Below are 11,241 nucleotides of genomic sequence, written 5' to 3' on the forward strand. Positions count from 1 at the left end.
CATGCTATTGTTGAGCAGTGGAACAGAATATTTGATAAATTGGCTGCATTTTGTTATATATACACAAAAGGATATTGGTTAAGTGTATTTCTTAGTAGCAAATATATGGAATGTTTTCATTCTTACTTTAATCCTACACAATAAAGGACCTTGGATAGAATTATAATATTTTGCAAGTCAATTATAAGGTCTAAAACTTTTCCATAATAACGTCATCAATACCAGTATTTTACCTAATACTTAGATACACATTTTTGTGGAATTTTTTAAGTATCTTATTTCCAGAAGAAGAACAAGCTTTGTGGCTTTTTGTGTTGTTGTTTGTTGTTTTATTTTATTCCTTAAGTTTCATAATTAGAATCATTTTCCTAGAGAGGAAAAACTCTTATACTACAGAACTGTTTTGTCTATGTTGGATCCTGGGTAGGAAAAATAATTGACCCATTGACAGTGATAGGAAGAAGTCCTGGTCAAAAAGAGGAGTATCTAGTGGGTATAGATTGCATTAACATTGTGACATCCACTGATAATAATAATAATAATAATAATAACCACATATTTCAGAAAGAAGCACAAATTGGCAACCACAAATCAAAACATGGTCAGTCTTTAAATATCCACACAAACAGATTGGTAGCATGAATCAAGTACGTTTGGTAACAGATATAATGGCTTCTCTCACCTGACTATAGTTGGGCACTAAGACCTAGTTAGGTAGGAGGATGACTAGGCCAAGTAAGGCAAATTCTAGGATGTAAAAAAACATTGTTTTAATGCAAAGTCCCTAAACTAGACGCTATTCACCAAAAAAAGAAAAAAGAAAAGAAAAAAAGAAAGAAAGAAAGAAAGAAAGAAAGAAGTGATAAGAAATGTATTTGCATAATTTAGCAATGAAAGGAGTAATATGATAAGTCATACAACATTTGGTTACATATTTTATTGGGTCAAGACTGAGCACTGAACTTGAAGGAGCGTGGATAGAGAATTGGAGAAGGTGGACTTTGGCAGGTAAGAAGCTGAAAAAAGAAATGATAAGGAAAATCTAAGAATTTTCCAAATCATAACATTGCATATGCCACATGGGGAGTTTTCCAACTTGCATCATAATATTTTCTTGTAGAATACCCTCCCACTGTTGTCTCCTGATCAAAGCAAACATTATACTGATAGGGATTTAGTTCAAGTAGAAGCCCTTTTGTGAAAACATCTATCTTTCATCATGGAAGTATAAGATATGTTCTAACTGGAATGCTGTGCATATTGTTTGGGCAGAGAAGTTTTTCTTTTTGTTTGTTTTTTGTTTTTTGGTTTTTTTTTTGGTTTGTTTTTTTGTTTTTTTCCCAATGGAACCAGGAGAATGGAGAAAATAGATTACTGCAGAGTTTTTCATTCATAGAACTTCTGCTCCTAGCATGGTTTACATGGTGCTTGGACTACAGTGACATAGCGCACAAATGTTTCAAAGGGAAGTGTGGCCTTGAGAGCACATACTGTACAAAGGACTTCAATGAGTGGCTCAGAGTTGCTTTTAACAGTTTACATTATAGGACTTGAGACTATGAAGATTAAAAAAATCCCAGTGAAGTTGAACTGTGGTATTCAGAAGTTGGGAGCAAGGCATGCCAGAGGGAGTCTTTGAATGTACAATAGATCTTCTCCAGCTTGGTGAGCCTAAGATGAAATTCAACCATGATTGTGGCAAATAAACATTATCACAAAAAAAAATGTCTTTCATACTTTGTTCCATTGTGACTGCAACTTACAGAGGCTTGGCATTCCTACCTCTTCCTAAAGTTACTCAGACTTTTTCTAACTTCTATCCTCTTAGACTGTAGAAACTTGACAATTCATTTTCTACCCGGAACCTAGAATAACTATTAAAAAGGAAAATTAGATTGTGTAACTCCACAGTGAGAAACAATTTAATTCTTCCCATTGAGTTAAGAATAAATGCCTACTTCATACAACGGCCTAGGAGAACCCTTGATAGGAGGGAGGGCAGGCCTACACACCGGCCGTAAGGGTTATTTTATGATTGATCTTTACCAGTCATGGTAATTTCTTTTCCTTAGCCACATGACCAAGTTCTGACCAGTACCATTGTTTCAAAAAGAGAAAGTCCTTCATCTTTCTGTCCCTTACTACTGACCAGAGTGTGGCAGCCATCTTCACTGTGGGGAGAAAGGCCAACTTTCCAAGAGTCACAGAACACAAACATGGAAGATCATGGTTTATTAATGACACTGTTGAACTGCTGCACCAATGTTGGACACATTTTCTCTGAATAAGTTAAAATATATATATATATATATATACACACACATGTATATATATATATATATACACACATATATACGTATATATACACACACATATATATAACAATGGTACACGTCATTGTGTTTTCTGTGGCATCCAGGTTAACAGATTCCGAACTACCACTTACCTTCTTGTGTAATTGGAGGCTAAAACAAGTTACTATGTCACCCACTGCTTTCCACATGGCATCAAAATCAGCCACACACTATTGATTAAGAATCTGTGGAATGGATGTAAATGAATGACACAGACTTAATCACAATGGTATACTACTTTATGGTTTTATATGATTCTTGTCAGTCATTACCTATTTTCAAAGTACAGATTCTTCCACGTTTCCAGAGGTTATTTCAAGAGCAATGTCAGACTTCAGGTCTCCTCATGGTTTCTTCATTTCTCTCCCTGAAGAAGGTTATTGTTCCTTGTATGCAATTGTAACTAACAGATAAAAGAGCTATTCTGAAGGTAGTTCACTACCAAGAGGACATATCTTAGTATTTCATATATTTAATAACTTCAGTATATGTTAATACACAAGAAGCATCAGCCATTTTCACCTTGCAGTTGAGGATTAATTGTGTTATGTAAGTATCATGTTTGGATGTATTGTGGCAAATGATTCTGAGGCTTCGATTAAGTAATATCGGATGATACCATAGTCCAGTGAGCATAATTTTACATCAGCTGATAACGATACATTATTACCAATTGAAAACTTTCACAATTACTTCTGCAATCATGCTCTCACGCTTTCAATTTCTGTCTTCTGTTTAGAGATTCTCTACATTCTCATCTGTAAGCTTGGAAAAGCACACTTATGTGCTTATTTCTCTAGCTGCCTATTACTATAGTGTCTAGATTTTGTTTTGCCATGTATATCAATAGACTTACTAAATGATGATGCATCCATTTTCCTCTTTCATGAGGAAAATGCATTATAGAATAACCTGATTATTATGTGTGAGTATTTTCCCAAGTAAATTATTAAAAGGGGGTGGGTGGGTGGTACAATGCTTCTGGGAATTCTTAAAACACCCTCAATCTATTTTACATATTTTTTAAAAATTTTTTTACACTGTTCATGCTGTGTGCATCCTCAATGAAGGAGAATATTCTGTAATAACAAGAATAAAGTAAAATGACAGACAGATAATAGGATAAGTTAACTCTATGCAGAAGTGGATGTAAGTGTCATCTGAAATCAGCTTCTTTCAGATTTGGTTTCAAATTCTGCCTTTTGTTTCTGAATTATTCCTGCCTACTCTATGATTCATCACTTTCTCCCTTGACTTACTGTGGCAGTGCATTTGTGTCATATAATCAGACTTCCGGTTTCATATGTACCGCATTTATTTTTTCAAATACCATATTAAATTTGAAACACACGGTTAGCTCCTAATGTCTCTACTGCCATCATTATCTCGTTCATCATCAGTAATTAATAAATGCTCAGTAAAAATAGTTGCATTGGGTTATGCATTTTGTAAATTAATAATGCCTTCATTATTTATTTCTTCTTAAGCTTTCTACCAGTCCTCCTTCACAATGTTGTAAAGCATTTTCAGTTTTAAAGCATTTAGAAGCAGTAGCTTTTTCTGTTAGCTCTTCAGACAGGGAGACACAAATTGTTTTTTCACATCCTTGTTGGAATATGAGTTTAGATTCATTACTAAAGTGAAATGTTTTTATTTCTCTGTATCACAGGAATGCTTTTTATGTGGATGAGGTTCCATTTTTCCCAGTGTAGAAAAAAATAAAGATATCCTAAAAAATTGTAATGTTTTTAACATCTATGGCTATAAGAAAGATATTTCAACAAAATCATTTATTTACTGGATCAAAAACTTGAAATTACTGAATATCTAAGGAAGAAAGGTGTGCCAGGGTGGCTAAATTCGTTAATCCTCAAACTCTTGATTTCAGCTCAGGTCGTGATCTCATGGTTTGAGTTTGAGCCCCCAGTTGGACTCTGCTCAGACAGCACAAAGCCTGCTTGGGATTATCTCTCCCTCTCTCTCTGCCCGTCTCTGCTCACTCACTCTCTCACTCTCACAATAAATAAATAAGCATTAAAAAAAAAAGAAATAAAATAAATTGATTTGATGAGATACTTAAATTTATATAGAACCGCCATTTGATATGAGGCTTCACGAAAATTCTCACTATCTTAAAAATTGTATTCCACTATTTATTACATAAAAAATTAGTGACACGAAGAAAATGCCATGCACGGTCATAATTTTTTCTAGAAATATGTATGTAAGTATGTATAAGACTAGGCAAAAATGAGAATTATATGTAGTAAAATGTCGACATTGGTGAACTGATGAAGCTATTTGATTGTTTTCCATGCGTCTTCCATTTTTATCATTTGCGTTCTCTAAACTGCTTTTTTGCAATAAACATTAATTGCTTTTATCATAAGAAAATAGAGGGTCACCTTGGTGGCTCAGTTGATTAGGAGACCAACTCTTGTTTTCAACTCAGGTCATAATCCCAGGGTAGCGGGATTGAGCCCAGTATCGCATAGCATGGAGCCTGTTTAATATTCTCTCTCTCTCTCTCTCTCTCTCTCTCTCTCTCTCTTTCTCTGCCCCCATCCCTGCCCTGCTCATGCACGCTCTTGCTCTCTAAAATAAGCATTAAACAAAAACAAACAAACAAACAAACAAACAAAAAAAAGAAAATAGGAAAGAACAGCTTTACTACCAAATATGAGAGAGGTCAAAATGAAACAATCCAGAAACAATTCCATTGAGATGCAATTGTGAAAACTATATATAATTGTTGAAAATCGACTTTGTTCCCTAAAATAACAGGTTTATATGGTGTTTTCACTTAAGCCCCCTGTCTTTGTCTTCGGTACTATGTCTTTGTAATATCATATTATGCAACATAATTTTGAACTGTGCTCTTTAAGGAACACTTGTGGAAGGAAGCTAATTTTTCAGCACTGAGAAAATATTTGAGAAATCCAAGGTTTTTCTGCCTTTGTCATGAATAGAAAATTTTCTCGAGGGTGCTCATGTTGAATTAAAATTCACCTCAGGCTGCTTCTGTCTATGACTGCAATTTGATACTGCTGTATGGGACTCTTTTTATTGATTTCTCTTGCTTGGAGCTACCAAAAATTAAGGTTGCCAAGTGTTTAGGGAGCAATCCTATTGGAGAGGTGGAGTCTTAGTTCAGAGGGTAAAAAGCAGTTTTGGCTAGTAACTTTTGGTTGTTTCTTTTTTTTTTTTTTTCCTGAAAGCGAACATTGTCAAATCTGCTAGTGGATGTCACCTATTGACGAAAGGGATAGAAATAGTCATTTTGTGGTTTATTTGTAGGTTTTGGTAATAATGTTTTTAACTTCAATTTTCATCAGTTTCCTTTCAAAATATCAGCTGCCGGGGCTGATGTTAGCTGTTCAGTTCTTCTTTTATTTCAATATTTATTTGGGGGATTGCACAAGCTGGGGAGGGGCAGAGAGAGGACAGAAGATCTGAATTAGGCTCTGTGCTGACAGGCTGACCGCAGCGATCCCAACGTGGGGCTCGAACTCACAAACTATGCGATCATGACCTAAGCTGAAGTCTGACGCTCAACCAACTGGGTCACCCAGGTGCACCTAGCTGTTGGGTTCTTCTAACTAGCAGTGGAGCAGAATTGGTCTGACAGTGATTGGGCTGGTTTCTAATAGAAAGAATTATTGACAAAGATACTGAATCAGGTGCTCGATTCGGCAGCACATATACTAAAATTGGAACGATACAGAGATTAGCACGGCCCCTGTGCAAGGATGACACACAAATTCGTGAAGCGTTCCATATTTTTAGCATTGCTAGGAATTCACCCAAGGGATACAGGAGTACTGATGCATAGGGGCACTTGTACCCCAATGTTTATAGCAGCACTCTCAACAATAGCCAAATTGTGGAAAGAGCCTAAATGTCCATCAACTGATGAATGGATAAAGAAATTGTGGTTTATATACACAATGGAGTACTACGTGGCAATGAGAAAGAATGAAATATGGCCCTTTGTAGCAACGTGGATGGAACTGGAGAGTGTGATGCTAAGTGAAATAAGTCATACAGAGAAAGACAGATACCATATGGTTTCACTCTTATGTGGATCCTGAGAAACTTAACAGAAGACCATGGGGAAGGGGAAGAGAAAAAAAAAAGTTAGAGAGGGAGGGAGCCAAACCATAAGAGACTCTTAAAAACTGAGAATAAACTAAGGTTGATGAGGGGTGGGAGGGAGGCGAAAGGGGGTGATGGGCATTGAGGAGGGCACCCGTTGGGATGAGCACTGGGTGTTGTATGGAAACCAATTTGACAATAAATTTCATAATAAAAAAAGGAAAAAAAAATAAAGCTACATTTGTGGTAAAGAAAAAAAAAATACTGAATCAGCTGAATATTCCATACATGCTTTTGCATATCTTATTTCATTAAATGTCATTATTTTTTGCCATAGATATATCTCTATCTATCTATGTATCTATCATCATCTATCATCTAGTGGTTGTCTGAGTTTTCCTGTAATAAGAAAATGGTGTGCACTTTATTTTCAAAATAAACATAGAAGTATTTTGGATAAAGTATGTATTAGTCATAATTCATTATATTAGAATGTGTTAATGTAATATTTTGTTAAAATAACTGAAATTTTATTTATCGTATGTTGGCTAAAGGCTGTCAGAGTTGGTAATGGAGCACTTAAATGAATCAAATCTCATGTGCTCTGACAAGAACATGCCCATATGCAGGGTTATGGTGGTGAATATGATTGTGTTAATTTTTACCATGATTCTATGGCTAGGTTTCCATACCTGGTTCTATGTGACTAATAAAGCCATTCAATATTAATTACCACCACAGCATTCTGTTTCAGTAAATAAACCTCATTTCTGTAATTAGGTTTACATTAAAAATGGAATTTGTAAATTACTGTACATGTTTTCTATTACTGTGATTCTTCCAATTAATTCAATAATTATTTTTTTTATACCAGTTGTTTAAACGTGGTTATTTGTGAAGCAATGCTTGTCAAGGATTCTGTAATGGTCATATTTTAAATAAAAAGAAAATAAGTCGGGGCGCCTGGGTGGCTCAGTTGGTTAAGTGTCTGACTCTTGATTTCCGCTCAGGTCATGATCTCACAGTTCTTAGTTCAAGTCCTGCATGGGTCTCTGTGCTGACAGCACGGAGCCTGCTTGGGATTCTCTCTCTCCTTCCCTCTCTCTCTGCCTCACCCCCAAAATTGTGCCCTCATTCTCTCTCTCTCTCTCTTTAAAAATGAATAAATAAACTTTAAAACAATATTTTTAAAAATTAAATAAATAACTAATAAAAAATAAATAATTCAACAATTCTAAGATACACACAGAGTAAATATATCCATATTTCCCTCCTCCCAATCTGCCCTTTTCTCCTGTATCTTTGACACTTATCAAAGTACAAAATATTCTGTGTACACAGAGTTAGTAGCTAAATTATACAGCATTCTTAACTGTGGAGTGGAGAGTAAATGGGTCCTTGAGAAAGTACACCGAATATAAAATGTTTGTAACATTTCATTGTTTCCTCTTCACCTCTGATATAATTCAAAAAGGAGTCGTAGATAATAAAAGCCCACTTTGCTCCGCACAAAACATGACGGATGCATTTATCACCCGTATTTCAGGACCGGATGAGACACGATCTTGCTCAAAGATTTAGCGACTGCAGCGATGTCAACATGACTGCTATGCTGTGAGATAGATTTACTATTAATCCGGATATACTATATTGCGAGTGTGTGCTGAGGGGTAACTCTGACTGGGTAATTAAAACTCCATACTGTGTAAAAGTTTTAAAAAATGAGGATCACTCCTCGACTTTTACGTTGTTTTCTGACAGTGTGCAGATAACTTCAGACACCCGCTCAAACTGCCAGAAGGATATATATTTCCTTTCAGTGCAACCCCAGAGAAAGATAAAAACTTGCTTTGAGCATGACACTTATGTGCCAGTCCTTGAGTCGGATAGGCAGGGGTAGCAAGACATGTTAGCTGAAAGTAGCGATCCGGCATATCTCCAAACATGATGTCCCATTTATGTTCAAAATGATGTGGATGGAATCAATTAGGAGAAACAAGTGAGTTCCAAGACACATTTGGAAAAAGCTGCGGAGTTGCTTAGTAACCTGATGTTGTACTTCATTTCCCAACAGAGCTGTAAAGGCTGTCAGAGTTGGTAATGGAGCACTTAAATGAATCAAATCTCATGTGCTCTGACAAGAACATGCCCATATTAACTACGTCAGGCCCTCCCTGTCAGAAGTGAACATACGTGGTCAGTAAAACGCGTAGCATGACAGCGATCAGGGGACATGACTTCAAGTGGTGCTTCGACATAAAAACCCTGCTTATTTTCTTTACGTGCCTTGTGTTGCCATAAATCATTGGGCCGTGTTATCTACCATTACTCGGGAGAAACCTTCATTCGAGTGCATCGTCTTGCCATGCCACTTGCCATTCACAGGATCTTCTCGGGCAGAACTGACTGCTCTCGACACCTTGAACGCTTTGCATTTTAGGATTTCACACGTGAAGTCATAAGCAATGTTGCTTCTCCTTCACCTTGGCCAGGCAGGCAGCCACCTACTCACATAAATGATATCCTTATGGAGAAATTATACTTATCCAATACTTGAAATAATGTGAATATATCCTCTGCAGAGAAAACCAAGCCCATGCACATAAACTAAACTATACATATCATAGTATTTTTAAAAGTATTATTTATGAACATTTGAACCAAGGATCTAGAACAGCCTATCTATTTTTGCTTTGAATTTATAAACTCTTAATCCTTTATTCTAATTTGCCAGAAAGGAAAAACAATTATTGATTGCCATTGGGATTTGTGTCTTTGGAGGCAACGGAACAAAAGGAAAGTAGAGACACATTAACTGACTACCTTTATTCGTAAAAACTCATGTGACAGGTCTTGATTTTCAAGTTAAAGATCTAAGGAGAAGAAAATCCCCTATTATCTCCTCCTCAAAGTTATTTGACACATATCATTAAATTATTAATTCTTGTATCATCTTTGTGAGAAATATTGGGAGCAATCATTATTTTTCTAAGTAGGAGATTTCACAAATTTCTGGTTAATTGGCAAGCATGTCTATGTGAATCTTGGGAAAACCATAAAGGATCACATGTAATGTTATATTGGAAGATTTTATAAACAGATCCTATCATCAATTATCTGGTAATAACCGTGAATAAATTTAGTAAAAACGTAGTGAGACAACTTTATTTATTTATGTTCAACATCCTTGACTATGTTTGGACCCATTTCCAACAGTTTTCAAACTTAGACTTTAAGACTAGAAAAGTACCAGTAATATAGCTTTCATCAAGACACATGGAATTAACATATAAGGACATTTCTCCTACAGGTAATCCTTTGAAAAAAGAAGACAGGTAAAGCAAGAAATCAAGAGAGAATCACAAATCCCAGCTTTCTCTAGGGTTGTTGCTTCATATTATGATCATCCTTGAAAAAAAAAAAAAAAAGAAAAGAAAATCACACTTCAAATCAACAGATAAAAATAATGCTTAACAATGATTTTATTTTTATTATCCTTTGAACATCAAAAATGCAAAAGCTACTGAGGCATTAATTGCCACACCAGAAGGTCAAGGTCATTGCAGCCCAACAGTCTAGAAATTATGGATTCTGACATCATTACAGTCTCATTCTCACTGTGATGGGAAAGCATGTTGTAATGTTATACAGTCTATCAATAAACTTTGCAACTCACTAGTAATTCTTGTATGTTGGCCTACTGCAAGTATTCAGTTTGACCATCTGACCTCAGAGCATATTTTCATTCAACCTGTAAGACCAGAATGAGTGGAAACCCTTCCATTGGTTGCTCTATTAAAAAGCACCAAAAAGAAAACACCCTTTACCCATCTGCAAATACATAAGTACCCTGTCATGAAATATGGACACATGACTTTCTGAGTCATCAGCTAAAGAATTGAATTACTCTGGGGGCGCCTGGGTGGCTCAGTCGGTTAGGTGTCCTGGCTTCAGCTCAGGTCATGTTCTCACAGTTCGTGGTTTGAGGCCCAGGTCAGGCTCTGTGCTGACAGCTCAGAGTCTGGAGCCTGCTTCCAATTCTGTGTCTCCCTCTCTCTGCCCCTCCCCCACTCACACGCTGTCTCACTCTCTCTCTCTCTCAAAAATAAACATTAAAAAAAAAAGAATTAAGCTACTTTGTTACAGTTAGACTCCAAATATGAATATGAAAGTTTTAGAATTAAGTATTAAGTTTGAAGATTGAACAGTTGTTAGCCAACTGCTGAAGGGAAACAAACTGATAATCTGTTGTCCCCTCCAGTTTACAGGTTGACTTGGCCTCAGCCCAATAAAAAAGAGAGGCACATATAGACTCTTTTTTATTTCTTTCTTCAAGAAATCCAATCACGCTGGCCTTTTAGTGTGTAACAGCCAATAGATGGAGTGTTTAATCCCACAATCATAGGGCATGAATTTCCTTTTCCGGTAGATTTTTTTGTTCTCCAATTTCTTCGAAGGAAATGCTCTTTTTCCCTCCCTCAATTCTTCCATCATGAGCTGAAACATCGGTAATAGATTCCAGGAGATGTGGGATTTGTTCTAGACTGCTTTCACATGTAGATATGATGAGATGTTTTCATAAAAGTAATATCTGTTGCATTTATAGTGCACCATATACTGTTAACATTGATTATTTTCAACTTTATATAAAGCACACAGAGCTGGTTGTTTTAAATGCCACTTTACAAAAGCAGGGCCCATAGCTTTGCGAGTTTAGCTGACATTTCCAAGGCCTCAGAGTTAGTAACCATGGAGGTAGAATTGTTACTCTTATCTGTCTGACAGCAAAAGT

General features: G+C 36.1%; 1 non-coding gene across 1 annotated transcript; it reads left to right on the forward strand.

Annotated features, from left to right (window-relative positions):
* The first annotated feature begins 6,034 nt into the window (after positions 1 to 6,034).
* On the forward strand, positions 6,035 to 6,138 carry LOC115513124. The gene has a single exon (XR_003968551.1). It is a non-coding gene; the product is annotated as a U6 spliceosomal RNA (small nuclear RNA).
* Positions 6,139 to 11,241: the final 5,103 nt, after the last annotated feature.

This window comes from Lynx canadensis, chromosome B1, assembly GCF_007474595.2.
Source record: "Lynx canadensis isolate LIC74 chromosome B1, mLynCan4.pri.v2, whole genome shotgun sequence".
In the NCBI taxonomy this organism is placed as follows: Eukaryota; Metazoa; Chordata; class Mammalia; order Carnivora; family Felidae; genus Lynx; species Lynx canadensis.